Raw genomic sequence first — 21,808 nt, forward strand, 5'->3', positions numbered from 1 at the left:
CAACAATGCAAACTTAACACACACTGCGCACAGCAGGCCAGTGATTTTTCATACCGAGCGCTAAGCGGCGTTACCAATAAGAAAACCAAACAGCCTACTTAGAAAATGTTCATATAAAAAAAGACTAAAACTTATTGTGTCTATTCGAGGAGAAAAGGTCCTCTAACTTCGGAAAAATGCAATGAAATAGATAGAAACCGATTTTTCGTTAACTTGAAGCATTTATTAAATACTAAGGGTGCCCGTATAACGTTGATTATCTCCCTTAAATCAAACTTCCGATAGCGTGACAAACGCTTTCAGATTTTGCCTTGAAGTTTGTATAACGGGATAGCACCGTCACCAAGTTAATATAGATGGCATGGAAATACCGTAGTTCATACCTTTCCGCTTTGGGTATTGATCAGAAATTTAAGCAAAATGTGTTATAAGCAAAATGTGATAAAATAATCAAAGGAATTGTATTACGGTGTCTGTAATACACCTCTTTCCTAGGGTACAGTGTAAAAAAGGTTATAAAATGGTTGAAGGTTGCACAGAAACAATTAAAATGGTGAATCTGAATGCAGTGTATTGTTTCATTGATGTGTGAAAAAACAGACATCTTGCACGAGGTTGCTTTTTGAGTGCTCTTCGGATTTTGAATGTGCAAGAAAGAGAATATTCCTGTTACAAATGATGCCTCGGGGAATATAGGGCACTTCTTTCACTTTGTGGGCTAAAAGATGTGGGTGTATACAGACACATAAAGGCATTAACTTTCCTTTCAACTTCCGCAGCTGTAATAGGAGAGAGAGACACGGACAGGCCAGTGTACGAATTTCTTTCCTATTTCTTACGAACAGTGACTTGTGGAGTCTGATGAGATACATGTTAACTCTATTAGTGTATCTAATATAGAGCACTTACCGCTTAAGGAAACTTTTGGCTCCGCCAAAACGATAGATATTATTTATGCCTGTTTGCGTTAGAGATTCAATTCTTTTTCGTTTTTCCACTAACGATCACGTATATTGATGCAAAAATGTCATAAAAATTAGTTTAGATGAAAAGAATAGGGGACCATCCCTCTAAACCATTGCTAATGCTGATACCAGATTAGAGACACTATGAATTACAATACTCCCTCACCTAAAAACGTCAGAGCCTGGAAAAAACATTGTTGTATGACGTTATTATAGCACTTACAGGTGAGGACATGACAAACTTTATAGACTCACAGTTCCCAGATGAACTGAACTGCAAGGACGTGCGTTTCGAACAGATAAACGAAAGACAGTCTATCAATGACAAACCTTAAACTTTTCAACATGGCATGATGTGATGTGACTGGCGTTTTACGCCGATAAACGGCGAGGTCATCACCCAGTTTTCACCTTGCTGCCATATATGACAAGATCTCTACTCCACTGGAATAATGTTTCTTCTTTCTATACCTGGCTATGCACTTAGCTTATCGGTCGTTGAAAATATCTGAGATTTTGTCAGTTGTTAACTGCTCATGCATAAGCACTACAGTCGAAGTGTGTGTTCAGATTTTGGCTTCAGTCTGAAACTGAAGTGGGATTAGTAATTTGTTTTGTAGTTTATAAGGTCTTCCTTTTATTTGGGAAGTGAAAACTGGATGCCGGCCAGAGAGTCAAACCAGATACTTACTTTTCGATGGCAGTACGTTGCTTTTTTCTTTTTTTTTTTTAGTCTGCTGAACAACGGATACAGCGACGAGTTGTCGAGTTGTGCTTCTCCCGATCCGGTGCAGCAACTCCTCACATGTAATCGGCTCAGCGCACTCTCCGCAAAAGAGTCGACGGACTTTACCTCAGTTCCTGGGAAAACGGACAATTCTTCAGCATGCCAGCAGAGGTTGCGTGCTTCAGATTGAAAATTCTCGTCGTAGTGCCCTTCAGGATAAAATTTTGTTAATCATCACTTATTTCTTTCAAAGCACCTGCATAGTTAACTGCCCAACTAATATATACCGCAGGTTCTCTGTAGATACGTATTCTGCGTCAGCGATTGCGTGCACATTTAATTAACGGTTATATAACATGAAACTGTGCGACAATTCTTCTGTCCAAGCAGCTTTTAGAGATCCTTCTGGTAGCTCTTTATCAAGAGAAGCTCGTTCATTTAAATCTTGTAAATAAAAAAGTACGTGTATTGCAAACGCTATCCAGATAATTCCGTTGACAACATCCAGACGGAACAAAACAATTTTAGACCGGGATTTAGTGCCAATTTATGCGTTTAAGCGAAACAGACGTTTCTGTGGTGGGCTGAAAAATTTTCTCCATCCCTTCTTACTTTCTCTGCATTCACATCTACATATATATTCCGCAAGCCACCTAGTGGTGTGTGACGAAGGGTACTCTGTGTATCACTGTTACTTCCGCCCTTTCCTGTTCCAGTCGTGAAGAGTGTCCGAAAAGAACAAATGATGGTAAGCCTATGTGTGAGTTCGGATGTCCCTAAGTTTAGATGCTTGGTCTTTTCGCGAGATAAACCCGAGAGGAAGGCAGACATAGACAGAGTCTGCTACTGACATTACACTCTCGAAATTATAATAGTGAATCACACCATAAATCACAACACCCCTCTTGTAGCGTGTGCCACTCGAATTGGATAAAGACCGCCGTGAAGTTTTCGCTCTTAAACAAACATGTGTATCTTCTTAAGTTCTTCTGTTGATCTTATCTTGTACAGGTCCCAGACTGGAGACCAATATTCTAGTAATGTTTCGGACGAAGGATACATTCGTCAACATTCTTTCAGTGAATGTCAGTCTCACATCTGCCTTTCCAGCTATTAATTGTATATGATCCCTCCATTTTAACTCGCTCCGGACACATATTCCCAGATATTTAATGGACGTGACTGCTTCACGCGATACTTCTGAAATCGTGCAATTGTACAAGAAAGGTTATTCTGTCTACGTGTTCGAACTGCGTCACATTTGTTTATATTTAGGGTCAGCTGCCACTCCCTGCACAAAGCACTGATCCTCTGTACACCTTCCTGAATTTTGCTACAATTTTCTAGCGTTGCAGCTTTTCTGTACGCAAAATCATCATCCGCGAAAGGCCTCTTGAAAGTACCGCTGTTATCTGCTATGTTATTTATATACCTACCGACAACAGTAAAGGGTTCTTTCTCGGGGTAGGACCACAGTTACTGGTATTTCTAAGGATTTGACTCGGTTAAGAATGACCCATTCTGTTTGCTAGAAACTCCTCGTACGAAACTTAAGGTTGGCTCGATACTACGTATGCAGGTATTTTCGACGCTGGACGACAGTGCAAAACTGTGCCAAGCATCTTACGGAAATCAAGGAATTTGGTATTTATTCGGACGTCGCTATCCCCTGGGTATCCTGCGTGACCGGAGTGAACTCGGTCTCACACGGCCGTTGTTTACCGAATCCATGTTGATTCCTATACAGCAGACTTTCGGTTTATGTATAGCATTTGGTCGTAAATGCCAAAACACACTCACTTCACCGATGTAGGCCTAAAGTTGTGTATGTTTGTTCGACGACTTTTCTTGAAACCAGAAATTGATTGCTCATTTTTCAAATCACTGGGACAACTCCGCTCCTCCAGCTCCTCCATATGGTTCAAACGGCTCTGAGCACTATGGGACTTAACATCTGTGGTCACCAGTCCCCTAGAACTTAGGACTACTTAAACCTAACTAACCTAAGGACATCACACACATCCATGCCCGAGGCAGGATTCGAACCTGCGATCGTAGCAGTCCCACGGTTCAGCTCCTCCATAGACCAACGGTGTACTACAATTAGAATAATAACAAATTCTTACGCTTTCCCCATCAGGTGCACTTATCATTCGTGTGTTGAATGATTTTGGTTGATACTGTAGTTATTTCAATATTTATCTTGTTATTATTCGTGTGGCTATTGAAAGGGGAAACAGTGGAATTATCTCTGTAAACTCCTTGGACAGGCATTGGCAGATCCATAGATACCGCCGACGGCCGTGTCATTCTCTGGCAGTGGGTCAATGGGTGCCGTGTGGATGGTATGGGGTCAGCCAGTTTTCGTGCCTTGGAACCGGACAAGCAGCTCATCAATCAACTGACATCACGAGGCTGAGTGCACCCCTTTCCAGCTCTCCCACGAAGGAAAAATACCCGACTGTACCAGGTGACCGCCAGCTAATCGGGTCGGAGTGGCGGTTCGGATAACATTTTCGCTTCGCACTTGTACAGAATATGCGCTAAGAGCCGCTTCTCTAGGACACTTTCAGGATTTGTCTGATTCTATGGTACAGCGAGTAAACTAGTGGTTCCAACCCTTTACCTTTGAACGAGGTCAAATACCAGTCAAAACACACCACCAAGTTTAGCTCATGACATTAAATCGAAAAAAGTTTAAGACTTCTGTTTTTAAAGTGACGAAAGGTAAACATTATGTAGTTACCGCTCTCGTATTTTGTAAGGATTTTGTTAAACGAAGAAACAGAGCTTCCACTTTATCAATTAGGAATGACTGATGACCACCTGAACCTTGTAATGGTGCTTGAATTATGCAACCATTACGGGACCTCACCTGAACCTCTCGATACCAGCATTATTCTACTGTATTTTTGTTAACGACTTAACATATTTCTGAGACAACATTCAGATTTGATTTCATTTGTGATACATCGATATGTTTATATTGCAATGATATTATTCTTATGTGCATTCTTTCTTTTGCCACTATGATCTTTGACGTACTTGTAACTCTGATTTTTGGGCGCCTAAGCGATAGTTAGTTGTTAACTTGTTAGAGAGTCGGACATTGAGAAAGTCAAGTGTCGGACGCATAACGTAGTCCGCTAAAAAAATATGAACTTTAACAGTGACTGCGGGGAAGATGTTTTCAAGTATGTTTTGCATAGTGAAGTAATGTTTTGTGTTTACGTGATATTACAATTAAAAAAAAGAGTAACTTAAATTCGGAGTGCTGATTGCTTTTTTTACATCACAATTGTCCAACAAAAGTGTAATCTTCAAGAATGGTTTGTGAACCCCATCTACAAAACTTTTGAATACAGCAGAATAAAACCTAGGCCCCTTTGCCTCCGAGCTTGGAATCATAACCACCTAAATTTTCAACGACTGAGCCCTGATTTTACGACGACACCAGCGTGGGAAAAGATGAGTGTCTAGTATTTTCATTATTACATGAAATGACTATTAACTGTGCTCTACTGACACTCGCCACATAATATGACGGTTGTTGCCCGATAATGCAATATTTAGCACCGTGAGCAACACCACAATCGTTATTAGAATTTTTGCCTTTGTTGTGGTAGGGTTGTTAGAACTTCTAAAAACCATGTTTTTTTAATAACATATTACACAATCTTCCTTTATTTATCTTTGCACAACGCTTTTCTGATGCTAGTTCACATTATCAAGTGTATCTTTCGTATATTATGACACTTTTAGGCGTGATTCCACGATGTGTGAGCTGCTCATCGTTCTGGTCTCTTAAAATGTAATACGAGGATTGGAGCTTTAATTTATTTATTTATTTATGCATTTATTTTACCTGGCAAGATTAGGGCCTTCAGGCCCTCTCTTACACCTAACCAGGCATACTCAGATTGAACGAGTTACAGTTTCTAAATAACATTAAGAACATTTAACGTATTATGCAGTATTGATGTCAAACGAAAAAAATTTGAGATTATAACAGTAGTACAATGATAGTTATAACAATAAAAATAATTATAACAATCAGCAATAATAATGATAATAATAATGATAATAGTAATAATAATAATAATAATAATAATAATAATAGTGACTAAGTATATGAAAGTAAACATACATTTCTTTTGTGAATGTCAGTTAGTTGGGAATTTTCTCGTTATATTCTTGCAGCTTGTGAGTTATTCTCATCGAGCAGAGACATAAGACGATAGAATGGGGTGAAAGAGATATATAAGAGGTAGATAGGTTAGAGGAAGAGAAAAAGAATGGTAAAATTCGAAGCTGTGATGTAGAGAAGAAAGAAAGAGATGTTAGGGGCACAACAATGGTGGCTATACCGTCCCTAATATATAAGTTTTGAGTTCCCTCTTGAATGTTGAGTAGTTCTGGATAAGACGCAGATCACAGGGGAGTGCGTTCCATAGTCGTATGGCTGAGATGGAGAATGACACGGAGAAAGATTTTGTGTTATGTAAAGGTACAGCCAAGATGATAGACGTATCCGATCTGGTATTGCGATTGTGGAATGATGATAGATGTTTAATGTGAGAAGATAAGTATTGGGGGCACCAGTGGCTAAGAAATCGATGAAGTAAGCACATCGTGTGGAGATCGCGTGCCTTATGTGGGCGTATCCAACCTAGCTGGGAGTATGAAGGACTGATATGATCATACAACCGAATATTGCACGCGTATCTGACGCAAGCATTCATCACTAGCTCGAGGCATCTAGAATTTTCACTATTTGTGCCGTGTTGAACTACATCGCAGTAGTAAAGATTAGGCAAGACTAGTGTTTGGACTAATTTTTGTTTAACATGGGTTGGAAATATTTTTCTAAATTTTTTAATTGCATGTAGGGAGGAGAGCGATTTCCGGCAAGCTGTGACTGTTTGTTCTTCCCAGTTTAGGTGTTCATCCAAGATTATTCCAAGGTCTTTTACTGTTTTTTGGTATGGTAGTTGGGTACCATTGAGGAGTATTTTAGGGACCGTTTCGCGAAAGTACCGGCTGATTAACTTTGGATGAGATATAAGTGTGACCTGGGATTTCTTGGGGTTTAGTTTCAGACCTAGGTTCTGTGCCCATCGAGAAACAGAGCAAAGATCTGCGTTCATACTCGCTACTGCGCCAGTGGGAACTATTTACTTACAGCTCGTACAAAATAGATACGAGTTTCAAAGTTTTAAGGACATTCAAAGTAGTCATTAGCATTGTGTATAAACCGTTGCCCCTCGATGTGGAAGTCGTAGGACACGGTTAGCAGTGCCACTTAAATTGACAGTTCGAGTGCCGCGGTCTATTGCCCGACGAATTTGTAGCAGTTCTGAAGCGAATGCCATGAAGTGTTTCGTTCACTTTAGGAATCGAGTTGAACTGACGAGGGCTTAATTCAGGGGAGTGCAGTAGGTGGTATAGCACTTAGCAGCCCCATCAGTCAAACAAATCAGTAACAGCTTGCACCCTACGTGCGTGAGCATTGTCCTGCAAAATGATGGTTAGGTCCAGCATGAAGTGTCACCACTTCTGTCTCTATGCTCTTCATTTTTGGAACACTGCCTACGACCAGCTTATTTTGGTACATCTAGGTACAGCTTGCTTGTTACTGTTATTCTTTTTTTGATACTCGTCTTGGGGTTCCGCCATTGTACGTTATAACGCATGCTCCAAGTTCATTCTGTTCGTAGTATTTCTTTTGATTACTACTATAATCGCAAACATACTTTCACACCAGAAAGTCGTGATGGATGAAATAGTCCTGGAAATTTTCTATCATTACTCTCTACCAGTCCTACGCGTAAATATGTTTACAGGGTGTTGTTTTGATGGACGCCAACTGAAGGTATTTTAGCAAGAATGTTATTATCCTTTAATATTTCTCCATTAACCGTAAATGTGGATCAGAACCAAGGAACTTCCTCGTCGTTTTTCTAAATCTGGAATTTCGAACTACTGGATGGACAGCAAAATAAATAAAGTAATAATAAGGTCTGGGGTGATTTTAGTGAATTAAACACACTGCAGGGCCAAAACTGGTATAGGCGTGCTTCTTCGAATACAGAGATGTGTAAACAGGCAGAATACGGCGCTGCAATCGGCAACGTCCACATAATACAAACAGTGTCTGGCGCAGTTGTTAGATCGGTTATTGCTGCTACAGTGGCAGGTTATCAGGATTTAAGTGAGTTTGAACGTGGTGTTATAGACGGCGCACGAGAAACGGGACACAGCATCTCCGAGGTAGCGATGAAGTGGGGATTTTCCCGTACGTACCGTGCATATCAGGAATCCGGTGAAAAAATGTATCTCCGACATCGCTGCGGCCGGTAATAGATGCTGCAAGAACGGGACCAAGATCGAACGACTGAAGACAATCATTCAACGCGACAGAAGTACAACCCTTCCGCAAATTGCAGCAGATTTCAGTGCTGGGCCATCCACAAGTGTCAAGGTGCGAACAATTAAACGAAATATCATCCGTATGGGCTTTGGGAGCCTAGGGTCCACTCGTGTACTCTTGTAGACTGCACGTTACAAAGCTTTTACGCCTCGCCTCTGCCCGTCAACATCAACACTGGACTGTTGATGATTGGAAACGTGATCCCAGGTCGGATTAGCCTCGTTTCAAATTGAACTGACCGGATGGATGTGTACGGGTATGGAGATCACCTCATTAGTCCATGTACCCTGCGTGTCAGCCTTCAAGCTGGTAGAGGTTGTGTCATGGTCTGCGGCGTGCGAAGTTGGAGTGATATGGGACCCATGATACGTCCAGATACGACTCTGACTGGTGACGTACGTAAGCACCCTGTTTGATCGCCTGCATCCATTCATATCCGTTGTGCATTTCGACGGACTTTGGCAATTGCAGCATGACAATGCGACACACCACACGTCCAGAATTGCTACAGGGTGGCTCCAGGAATCCTCTTCTGCGTTTAAACACTTAACTGGTCACCAAACTCCCCAGAGATGAACATTGTTGAGCATATCTGGGATGCCTTGTAACATGATGTTCAGATCTCCATCCCGTCGTAGCCTTACGCATTTATGGAGAGCCCTGCAGGACGCATGTTGTCAGTTTCCTCCAACACTATTTCAGACATTATTCAAGCCCATGCCACGGCGTGGTGCGTCACTTCTGCATGCTCGCGCGGGCCCTACATGATATTAGGCAGATGTAACAGTTTTTGTGGCTCTTCAGTTAGCAGAAAGAAGCTATTAACGTGTATGTAACTGAACCTTTACAGTTACTGTATATTACCAGTTTCCACTTACGGATGTAAACCTAAATTCTGAATGCAAAAATCATTCGTGAACAGAAAATGAATTTCTTTATGAATTGCTGGAGAGGAGAGATGGTCTAGGACTGGGAGAGGTAGCTAGACTACATTACAAAATCGTAGATGAGGAGCAGCGATAGGTTCAAATGAAGACTGTAATCTTTGAAGATCTCTAAAGAATAAATTTATGCACCAGTGACGTCAAATGGCTGATGAACGTACCAGGTCTTGCCACTCAGTCTCTCGTGGATTCACGCTGTGTCGATGCTGAAGATAGCGCACGCTAAGTAGGAATTTAAAATTGTATGTTAAAAAATAATTTCAAGCAAGAGGGTACTATGACATCAATGTCTGGCCCCCGTACTGACCCACAGACAGATATTAGCACCTCCGGTATTGATAAGCATACCAAGACCACTTAAAATAAACTAGCCGCTACCTGGGCACTGACAGAATTACATTCATTTGTTTCTCTAGATGATATTTACCAAGATATCGAGAATCGCTAGCGAAGCGAATGATCTCGTGTGACTCGAAAAGCGTGCAGGTTGCTCTAGTTTTCAGAAAATGGTAATACAAGGGCGTGCTGAAAAGTAATGTGGCCGATTATTTAAATAATTATTTAAATAATTCAAAAGTTGATAACATTCTACGTCCTTGTTCTCCATGTTTACGTATTTGCCGCACACTGGCGTTAGTGGGCTCCGAATTCTAGCGTGTAACATTACGCTTGGTACCGTAGCTATGTTGCCGGCCGGAGTGGCCGAGCGGTTCTAGGCGCTACAGTCTGGAACCGCGCGACCGCTACGGTCGCAGGTTCGAATCCTGCCTCGGGCAAGGGTGTGTGTGATGTCCTTAAGTTAGTTCAAGTAGTTCTAAGTTCTAGGGGACTGATGACCTCTGAAGTTAAGTCCCATAGTGCTCAGAGCCATTTGAACCCGTAACTATGTTGGTGAGTCGCAAACAGCGCACTGTAATTGAATTTCGAATTCGAGAACATCGCCCTTACGTGAAACACCCTCTACTTCAAAAGACAATGCCAGATCACTGCCTTCGATCTTCCTACATACATCAGTTCGAAAAACTTGAAAAATACTTCCACCATCATTCCTTGTCCGACACCCCCACCATAATAACACTTTGGTGGTTCTTGACGCATTAGTTTTTCTTTCCAGAGTATGTAATACACAAGGTGTCTATCCTAGGTATCAGGTGCATTTTCTCTGCTTATTTCGGCAGACGTTTGCTATTTATTTTTTGCAGTGCTTAGCAGGAGTCAGCCCTAACAAATACGCTCATAACGTTACTCGTGTGACACCCTGCGTCGATGGAAAGCGTCGGTTTTCTTCCCGTTCCAAACAATCGGGCTTTTAAGCTGGATATTTACTTGTTCATTCGACACAGCGTTTTCAAATTAGACTAGCGCGTTGTTGGTGTGTATTAACAGGGGCAGTAAAACACAAAGAATAACCAGTACTCCAGTAGTAACAGCAGCGTCCAGACCCCCGCTGAATACCACCGCCATGCACCCCATGCAGATGCGCTGCTAAGTAGCTGCTGCAGCACTGATTGTTCTTCGTGTTTTACTGCCCCTGTTAATACACGTCAGTGAAACGAACAACGCACTGTGTTATATGGAACCGCTCTATCGAATGGTAACGTGAAATTCCACTTTATAAATAATTTTGTTTGTGACGGGAAACACACAGACGTTTTCCACCGACGCTGGGCGTCGCACGAGAGACCTGATGAGTAGAATTTCTTTGGGCTAACTTCAACTACACGCTGTAAAAACTAAATGGCAAATATCTGCCGAAACTTCAGCTACACGCTGCAAAAACTAAATGGCAAATATCTGCCGAAACACCAGAGAAAACGCACGTGACTAGTCATAGGAGAGATCCCCGTATTTATGAGGAGCTTTCTGCCTGTGGCTTTGCCCGTGTATACAAATGCACATATATTTAACATAGTGTATACATAATTGTACACATATTGAACTTAGATCTCTAGCGAATTTCGTCCTGCAGTTTCGTTTTCACGCAGTTCAATGCTTTATTTTGTACAATGATATAATTTTTCATGTACATTCAGTAGTATATGTGAACTGAAAATTGTGTCACGAATAGAATTATTCGTAAAAAAAGTAATAAATTAAAACTTCATACTTGATGCGCAAGTTTTACTATATCGACAAAGAAAATGTAGTAAGCTATAAACTTTTTTCCTTCCATCACTGCGCGGGGGGTGGGGGGGAAAGCAAGAAGTTTTGTAAAGGTTTTAAATTATGGAAATTATGTGTAAAGTGTGCTTCAAGTCATTAAGATCTCTTATTCTCAATTACTGAATGCATCAAGTTTGATTATATGCGCTTCATGGGCAACGATCTGTTTTCACCCCCACTCCCAACTCCTAAGATAGGCAGTTGGATCTTAATTCCACAACACGACTTTCGAGACTTTAAGTGGTTTGTGTTCCAAGTTTGTGGGAAATAGATCCATTTATTTAAGAGCAGATTGTGAACATACATACATACATGTTTGTAATCTATTTTAAGTGCCAGTTGTGAACCTGACTTATTTCCATGTCGTTTCATTTAAGCTGTTGTGTGTGTTTAAGACGAGTGACTGTGAGTTTGCGAAAGGGTATCCAGTAGCTGTTGTCTATTAATGCTGTTTTACCGGTAGCTTTACTGTAGGGGGAAAGGCAGATACTTAGGCCATCAGGGCAGGTACATAGCAGTATGGTTCAAATGGCTCTGAGTGTTACGGGACTTAACATCTGAGGTCATCAGTCCCCTAGAACTCAGAATTATTTAAACTTAACTAAGATAAGGACATCACACAAATCCATGCCCGAGGCAGGATTCGAACCTGCGACTGTAGCGGTCGCCCGGTTCCAGACTAAAGCGCCTAGAACCGCTCGGGCACAGTGACAAAGCAGGAAGAAAGAGTTATGTTGGCAGATAACTACTGTACACATCTTTGTTTGGTACCCCCACAACAGAGTTAGCAGATGAGATGAGCGCTTTGGTCTGTCTAGCAACTGACTATTCTACTGGCGACTGACAAGTAAAGACATGTCTGAGGACTGTTCACGGTTGTGGGCATTTGCATTATTTTGTGTGTGAATTTTATCATTTTTATTTCAGTCCTTTTGGTAACGAGGGGTTAACATGTTGGTTATTGTAGCATAATTTCGAGTGGAGATTTAACATAATTATGAAGTTTTTAGTAACGAATACTCTGTGTGTGAGAGAGTAACGCTTCACATCGGCAGTAGGACAAGGAGACTTTATTTTTCCAGCTATATACTACAGTTGAATTATTCACAATATGTAAGATAGATTTATTAAGTGTAGTTGCAAGAGGCACGAGACTGAATTTTAGATTATTTACGCATTTTTGAAACTTTAAACTTCAGTGACTTTTTGAGGTGGCACACCACTCTCTCACTTTAACTACACTGTCGATCAAATTAATATTCATGTTTTAGGTCATAATCTCCTTGATCCCCAATATTATATTAGGTATTGTGGTTTATGACTTTTAATATGAAGAAATTGTGACACTATATTTATATAAGTGCTTGTATAGCCTGTAGAGAACTTGTACCCAAGTTGCTGTAGAGGAGGTGATAGAGAACAGAGAGAAAGATGGATTGTGGGCTATAAATATTGCATCCAGTGACCTTGCTGTGCACGTGACTCACTGGGACTTTGGGCCGTGGCACCCCTCTATTCCTACTTAGGGTCACAGCGGGAGGGCTCTGGCTCGCAAGACATTTTACCTGGGTCAGTTAATAGACTGTCACGAAGGTGACCACTTGGCAGAAAGTGGGTGAGGAAACCATTTAAGAGAGACTGCTTTAATCTGACCTTTTGTACAAACGGTGGGCAGTCATAAAACTACAAGCGTTCTCATATTAGAAGCTGGGAAACAAGAACAGAGCAACATTGCCGTTCCCACGCTGGGAGAGCAAACCTGTGCTTCGCATATCCTGAAAGGAGTCATTCAGCGACTCAAAACCCCTCTTGTCTGAAAAAAGAAGATTTTAGACTAGGAAGGCGATATGGACAGAACAGTTCTTGGACGTGTTTAGTGGAGGCATGACTGTAACTCCCCTATCGCCAGGAAGTCGCCAGGTTCTTTTAGCGCGTGGCAAAAACATATATTTCACAGGCACGACTGACTGGGAAGATTAACAGCCTTGTTTCAGATATTGTAAATGGTCGGCCTGGAAATATTGTATCCCTCCATAAATGAGGGACTGTGGTCCCATTTAGGTAGTCGTTCCTTCCTGAAATATGGCCATGCTTACTGTGAAAGCGACGCCTTCCTAGTCGTTCTTTTTTCAGCCAAGAGAGAATTTGAGTCAGTGATTGGCTCCATCCAGGATATGCAACGCCGAGGCTTGCTCAACCAGTGTGGGAACCTGGTGTTCTGTCTGAATTGGCTACTGGGCCAGCAGAACAGTTAAGTGCGGAGTTTCAATGAGTAGAGCATAGTTCGATTAGTCTGTACAATGTGGAGGCAATTTCGTGTTTGCTGTTTCGGCTCCCGTATCAAGGCTTGGTGGAAAATGGTTGTGATTCTTTGCCTTCTTCATCTTCTGGTCCTCCTCTGGTGGAGAACTTCAGGTCTTTCCATAGAGGGTGAGACTTGCGGTCTGGAACTTACGGTTTCCAACAGTACCGACAGTGAAGTGCATATCATGTCGGACATGTTGCGTGTCACGATGGTGAACTTACTAGTCCTGAGTTGGCCATCTGACATTTGACAATTCCAGATCCCGCCTTCGTGCCTGTGAGTCAAATTCGTTGGCCAGAACAGCGAATGGGGCAACTCACACTGAAAGAAGCCCGGATTTCAGGGCTCTGATAGGGAACTTTCCGCTTCCTAATAACTAGAATGCCAGTTTGCGTAGTTTGCAAGATTTTGTAGACGCATCAGAACATTACAGAGTGTCGTTTCCTGCTGCCGCATGAATCAAGGTGAAAGGGTGAAGTATGGCTACACTGGCGCAGTTTCGTTAAATGATATTCACAGCTCCCTGTTCTCCTTGAACTACAGTTTGTGGTGTATTTCGCAGTAGATGATTCCATTTGAATAGAATTCGACTCACAGTGGATTCATGTAAAGAAAGTCTGATTGCGTTGTAAGAGGGATTAATTCAGGGGAGAATCTGTATAGTTTCCACCCCAATGAATGCTTTGCCGTTCACGCACCATCCCTTTCCTGATTTATGTTTGTCTTTTTTTTTTGTAAGGTTTATCAACTCGATTGTAGTCGTAAAAGTATAAATAAAAATGTCATTATTTTTGGAAACTTTATTCATACTCCTCTAACCATTCAATGCTTTTATTTTTTTGTGGTGATACATGGACACACCAGCGATTCAAAATTTAATCGTGTTAAATCAATTAATTTGATGATTAATTTGAGGTCTCAAAGTGACTGCAGACATAGATAAAAAAAGTGCCTTGAGTAAATTCACTAAATTCATGTATAAATATTAAGACTGTAGTTCACGAGCAGAAGATTGTTGAGAAGGTAACAATTTTCTTTGTGTGAAGATAATAATATTTTGCATCACTTGGACATATGTTTATGATTAAGCCAAGCGATCACTCGCAACTGTGTGTATCCATACTGCGAGGACAGTTTTGTAATTTAAGTTAATTCGTTGTTAGCTTTCAGCAAAAGTGTGTCTCATCACTGTGTGAGTGGTATCAAACTTATGCAGAGTTTTTATTTCGTAAACTGTTAGTGTTTCATTGGGTTGGGTTGTTTTGGGGGAAGAGACCAAACTGCGAGGTCATCGGTCACTTCGGATTAGGGAAGGACGGGGAAGGATGTCGGTGGTGCCCTTTCAAAGGAACCATCCCGGCATTTGCCTGAAGCGATTCAGGAAAATCACGGAAATCCTAAATCAGGATGGCCGGACTCGGGATTGAACCGTCGTCCTCCCGAATTAGTGTTTCATTGCATGAGCCTTCGTCTTCTCAATGACACGTATTCCAGGTAAAGCATGTAGGGTATCCTTATTAATCATGGACAGATCTTCATCTGCAGAAATTAAGACTGCCCTTTTACTAATTCCTTGACATATTTACATGCGTATAGATATAAATGTAAATGTTGCATGTCACTAAATTTCTCTGGATTTTCTCGTGGCTGTAATAGGGTCTTTCTATGTATGCATATCATTATTAATAATGGATAGATCTTCATCTGCGGAAATTGAATGTATCCCTTCATTAAATCCCCGGCATATAAATGTAACTGTTGCACGTCACAGAGTTTCTGTGGATTTTACGGAGGTTGCAACAGGGTTCCTATTTGTATGTTTAGTGTCATATAGGACCACATGTTCTGAGTACGTTGTGTTTCACCTCTGGTAGTAAACATTTTCTCTGTTGAGTACGCATTGGGTTCAATGATGGTATTGTAAACACCATGTTTATTTCTGCGGAATCAACGAGTGTAAGTTCCTTTTGTCATCTCTACTCTCCACCAAATCATTATTCAGTTTCGAAGACTAATATAAAATCACCATTAACAAAATTGGATGTGATATTCTGCATCTTTGATTAAGATATTAAATGTAAGAAAGGTGTCAGCTGCTTTTAAAAATATTGTTAGATGCAAGCAATAAACGGGCCAACAGTGAGGATGGTGAATAATTTAAACCAACAGCTTAATATGTTTTATTTAATACCGGTAATCATTTACCTCACGACCCAACCAAGAAAGACAGTGTGTTTTCCATAGCTCTTGTGGCAGCTTAGGTGAATTTAGATAGAATATGAGACTTTCATTTGCCTAATCTGCTCGGCATCGCATATATGAAATAACTAACAGATCACTTACCTGGATTCTAGTAAGATGCAATGCATCTGTAGCGGAAATCACATACAAGGCTCTAGTGCGGCCGATTCTAGCGTATTATTCCCAGTGATTAGAGAAATGTTCTTGGAACATAATAAACGACTTCTTAGTTGCCGCTAAACCCTGATGGATGAATTTAGAGAAGCTGTATTCGAAGAAGAATGTCTAACCGTTATAAAACCAGCATAGCATACCTCGCGTGCGGGTCATGAGAAAAGGATGATAGGAATTTGGGCATGTGCAGAGACATCTGGACAGTTTCTTTTCCCTCGTTCGAGACACATGTGGAGTAGGAAACAATATCGATAATATAGCCACCTTTCACTGTATAGTGGTTTGCGCGGTATATAAGTATATTAAGATGATCTTTTAAATTCTGTAGTCTAAAGAAATAGTGATAACAGATTCGAGTGTTAATTTTTAGTTAAATGAGACAATTCACTCAACTCTATCTGAAGCTGCTATTTTTCCTTGTGATATTTTGGTTTTTCTTCCCAGGGAATAATGACCCAAAAATTAGGAATCACTAGAGTACACGCTTCTATCGTGGCCTGTAGCGACTTTGTCAATAAAACATTTTCCGAGCATGCCATATTATTTTGTTATTCTGAACAATTAACCACTTCATTGTATCATTATTGTCAACTGTGAAATAGATTTACTTCTTTCTGACAGTTTCTTCGCCATGTTGCAATATATCCAGTACACAATCAACCTCTTATTTAGAGTTCCGTATCGCAGTCGGTAAAAACGGGAACTTCAGAGAATCGCTTTGTTGTCCGTCTATCTCTAAGTTTGTCTATGTGCCCGACTGTTAAGAGCCCTTTTTCTCAGGATTGGATAGACGTATAAAGTTGAAATTAATGTCACTTAATAGGTATGTGGTTCATTTGCGTTGTGAAACATTTAAGTTTCTATGTCAATGAAATCAAAAGATACGGCTAATACATGTCACATTCATGTCAAATTCACTGAGCAACACCTGCCGTGTTCTTCCCGCTGACGTAGAATCATGAAATCCGGCAGGAAGAAACCTTTCGCAGTACAAGCGGAGGAAAATATCCGAAAATTGTTAATTTGTAATTATATCACTCCAAAGAAGTATTTTTGCCATATTATCTTATTGTCTGTCTGTTGAGACCCCTTTTTCTCAGGAACACTTAGATATATCAATTTGAAATATACATCACCTACTAAAGTCTATCGTCGCTAGGCGGTGTAGAAAATTTTAAGCTTCTACGTCAATTAAATTAAAAGATATTGCCATTCATGTCAGATATTTTGCTATCTTGCCAGTATCGATACAATTTACAGGCAAAAATCGACGAAATACTCGGTTCCCGGAATAGACGAACTATCGATACATGTAATTACGTTTGTGCGGAACCTTCGGTGTGCGAGTACTGCTCGCAATTATCCGGATTTTACTTTCTAGGCCTTGTATTGCGGTTGGTAGCAGCGCTAAAATCTCGCGCGACAGCGATAACAAAGGCGTCTTTAATTACAAGTGTTTACAGACAAGACAAGGCCGAAGTCTACGTCATTAGTGGAGTGGGATTTGAGAGGGAGGGTGTTGGGGGTGTGAGGGGTGGAGGAGGGGGGGATGTTGGATGAGTGGGTTGGGGTGGGGAAACTGCGGCAGCGCATCGACGCGGGGAAGCGGCTGCCGTCCTGATCCCTCAATGGCACACGCAGCTTCACACCCGCCGGCTGGAATCGTCATTTATACCGTTTAATTTGTCGTCACAAACAGGTTGCCGGCAAAAAGCTAATCGCGCATTATTATTTCATCACACAGATTGCTCCACATTAACGAGCCTCAATTATTCATATTCATGTAACGCCAGGTGAGCGTGCCTTCAAAGGGCTTTTAAATCGTCATATTACGCATTCATTAATTTTCTCGATGCCCACGTTTCATTTATCAGCATCTACGGTGCCACGTCCAAGGTCAGGCGTAATTGGATGGCTGGAAGAGCTCAGCTTCGCATCGCTATCCCGTTCAACTCTCCGATGAAAAACGAGGACGAAAACACGAAATACACGTTTACACAGACTTATATCGTGTTCAGTTGGCACCAGCGGTGCGCTGGAAACATTGTACTGCAACAATCACCTCCTACTTTCACTATTGCTGAGCGAGCTAACTGATGAAATGGTTAACAAACTGTACTACTAATTTCACGGAGTGGAGTTCAGATCCAAGTATAGTCAATTTCATTTATGTTTTTCAGATATTTCGTATACCATTAACTCATTTCTTGGACTGCATCTGCGATTATGCCGTGTTTACCTTGTTTCCATCATTGTGCTGTGGTGTCGTTTCCTCGCCGTTATACAGGGTGGTTAACCGTCTTAACTAATTATTAGGAAAAAATTCGATAAATAGTGCCGTTTTCGTGTTAATTATCACTGAAGTTAGCCAGTCAGGCCGTGGCGTACGCATATTCAAGCTGTCTGTCAAATAAAATTAGTGTTAGTTGTTCTCAATAGCGCAGATAATAGTGCAGGAGCCTGCTTAGCCCTTGAGTCACGTTCAGTCCTTACTACCCTCCCACGTCCAATTTTTATATCGCTCTCTTGTTCGGTACCAAGAAAACACAAAAGATCACGTTTTTACACACCATCTCTGGCGGGCAGCTTGAATTTGCGCTCACAGTAGCCTGATTAGCTTCCTGCAATGCTAATTAACTCGGAAACGGAGCAACGAATAGAATTTTTTTTCTTAACAGTTATTTCTCAGCGCAACCTACTCTGTAACACACTTACAAGCTGTTTCTTAACACCCTGTATAGCTGCGCTGCTGGCTGTGACGTCACTGGTGCCCACTTCCTTGCGCCTTAAAGGGCTCCCATCTTGGGTGTATACCGATTAACGACAGTGGGGCACTGAGTTGAGTCAGCATTACAGCCACTTACGTGTCTCAAACCCCTTCTTTTCCCTTTCCTATCCCCCTCTTGGCTAACTTCTCTTTCTTTTGAGCCAAATGGTATTAATTTTGGCCGGCCAGGGTGGCCAAGCAGTTCTAGGCGCTACAGTCTGAACCGCGCGACCGCTACGATCGCTGGTTCGAATCCTGCCTCGGGCATGTATGTGTGTGATGTCCTTAGGTTAGTTAGGTTAAAGTAATTCTGAGTTCTAGGGGACTGATGACCTCAGCAGTTAAGTCCCATAGTGCTCAGAGCCATTTCAACCATTTATTAAGTTTGGTTACCCAGGGAGTGTTTCGTTTACCATCAACTCAGATGTTCGGAACTGCTGTCTTGTACAATACGGCGTTGGATCACCATGGGCTAAGAGAAGAAAACCCTGAAGAAAAAAAAATTGCATCCTGCTGCCTTGTTGGATTAACGGTGCGAGAGAGCACCAAAGGGTAGGAGATGATAGAACTCCACAACAAAGACTGGTAGGGCAGGTTGGACTTCTGAGCTGTATTGAATGAAGACAGCCTAGCGAAAGGAAAATCTTGAAAACAAGCCCACCGACAGCCAGGCCAGCGACCTGTTGGAAGTAGGTCACTGCTCAGAGTACCAGTACTGCGCCTCGGAAAGGACAGACTGCAAATATTACGACCAACGCTAGGAACAGGTCTAAGAGATGGAAAAAAAATATTATGAGCATTTCAAGATGGAACATAAACAAGATGGAACATAAAATCCTTTAGTAACAGAGATAAAGAACTTATAGAGGAACTGAAACATTCTGAAATCACAATATATAGTATTCAAGAGACAAAAAAGAAAGTCAAAGCGCAGAAGGAATATAGTGCGGTTCAGAAGGAGACAAGAGCTAAAGCAGGAGTAGCGATATTTATCCATAAGAAATACGAAGATCTTATTGAGGAGTGCCAATATATCCCTGAGAGAATAGTTTTACCAAGACTGAAACAGGCTCATCACAAATTGAACATTATATCAATCTACAGCCCAAAAGATTGTAAATGTAGAACAGAAAGAGAGGCTTTCTGTGTGCAGTTACAAGGAATTATCAATCTGATACCTTCACACTAACTTGCTGTCATAATAGGGGTTTCAGTCCTCATATTGGAAATAGTGTATTCCTTGAAGTTAAACAACGATTTTATAAATCATTTCTAAACGATAATGGTGAAATTATCATCAGCTTACGCTCAAGCATTGGACTTAGAGTAAATAATACCTATATGGCCACAAAGAGCAGTACAAATACACTTTTCAGGACACAAGAGGTCACAAATCTACAATAGATTACATTGTTGCAGACAGAAACATCCATCCTCAGTCAGTGCTAGATGTTAAGACTTTAAACTCTGGCTACATACGGAGTGATCACAATCTAATCATCGCAAAAATCAGATTTCATGTAGGGAGGAACAAGACTGCTAAAGGACCAGTCTTAACAGAAGAAAAATTTAATATAGAGTCCATATTGAATGAGTCTACAAATATTTTATATCAGAAAAGATTAGCAGAGAAAATAAAAGAGAAATCCATTAATGCAGAAGATAATGTAGATCAGGCTTGGGAGAACTTCAAAAAGTATTGAAACACCAGCTCAAGATGCACTAGGTACAAGCGTTATAAAACCAAGAGAAGGAAACAAACATACCACAGTGGTTTCGCAAAGAGGTTAAAGAAATGTGTAAAAAAGAGATATGCCTATCTGAAATCTAAAATATTCAAAACACAAGAGCGTTACGAGACAAAATCACTAGTGAATCGTTTTAAACAGGAACACAGGGAAATCTGTTATATGCATTTAGAACATGACATTGAGACAAGACCGGAAACATCAAGAACAAAAATACTTTTGGAAACCACAGAAATGAAAATTCTACGAAGGATTAAAGGGTGGATATTGCGAGATGAGAAGTGAAAGCATTAGAAAAGAATGTGGAATGGACTCCATTAATGAGTGGGTACATAAGTGAAAGCATGGACGGAACGAACACATAGAGAGGATAGATGGAAAGGAAAATGTGAAAGTCGTAAGAAATAGAGCCTAAGTTATCAGCTGGTAAAAGAAATATTGGCCGTCCAAGGAGAAGATGGTACGACAACCTCAGGGTTGACTGGGGGGGGGGGGGGGGGTGGTACTGAAGGAAGCAGGCTTTAAACTTGAATGAAAGAAAGGAAGGAGAAGAAGAAGAGTATTAACTAAGAATAAGATTAGTAAAAAACATATCGGATTCAAATATTGTTAATGGAACTAAGCGTCGTATTCAGAAAGTCTTCATTTTGTTTCATGTAAACATGTCTGCACTAATGCTGGGTTGTCTGCCTTTCTGCTCCACAGTCACATTTCGGAGGTGAGTTTAGTTTCTACTTTTACAATAAGTTCGCATTTTCATTAAGATTTAGTACGGTTTAGAATTACCGCGGATTTTATTGGGACACTGAAGTCGGTTTTCCGGGGACCCATCAGAATTTATTGAGATCTACAGTTACATTATCTTCCTAATCTTCCTTCTGGTACTGCACAGTATCATTTGTTATTTTCTAATGATACATACTGCGCAACACAAAGGGTCACTTTCACTAAACCCCGTAATTGTCTCCGATTCCGATGCAGAAGTTTGAAATATGACTCATAGTTGGGTACAACCTTCCTTTGTGAAAGTGCAAAATCCTGGCGCCATGCTGCGTCACTCTCGGACTCGTAAACGCTTCGAACAGAAAGATGTCGACACATGCGGAAAAAAGGCAGAACTCAGATGTTAACGTGAGGTGTAAGGTGGGTCAATGATGTCACAATGGCACCAAATTAAAAACGATTCTCCCCAATGCCATTGTGAACATGCCACACAATGGGAAGGTCCTCCCGCCATGTTTGGACGCCTCTGCGATGAAGGTTAGAACCCTGATACACGGCATTGAAATTATGCGATTTTATTAAGGGTGTCCCAGAAAAACATGTCAAACACACCGTTGCTGA

Source organism: Schistocerca gregaria, chromosome 2, assembly GCF_023897955.1.
Source record: "Schistocerca gregaria isolate iqSchGreg1 chromosome 2, iqSchGreg1.2, whole genome shotgun sequence".
In the NCBI taxonomy this organism is placed as follows: Eukaryota; Metazoa; Arthropoda; class Insecta; order Orthoptera; family Acrididae; genus Schistocerca; species Schistocerca gregaria.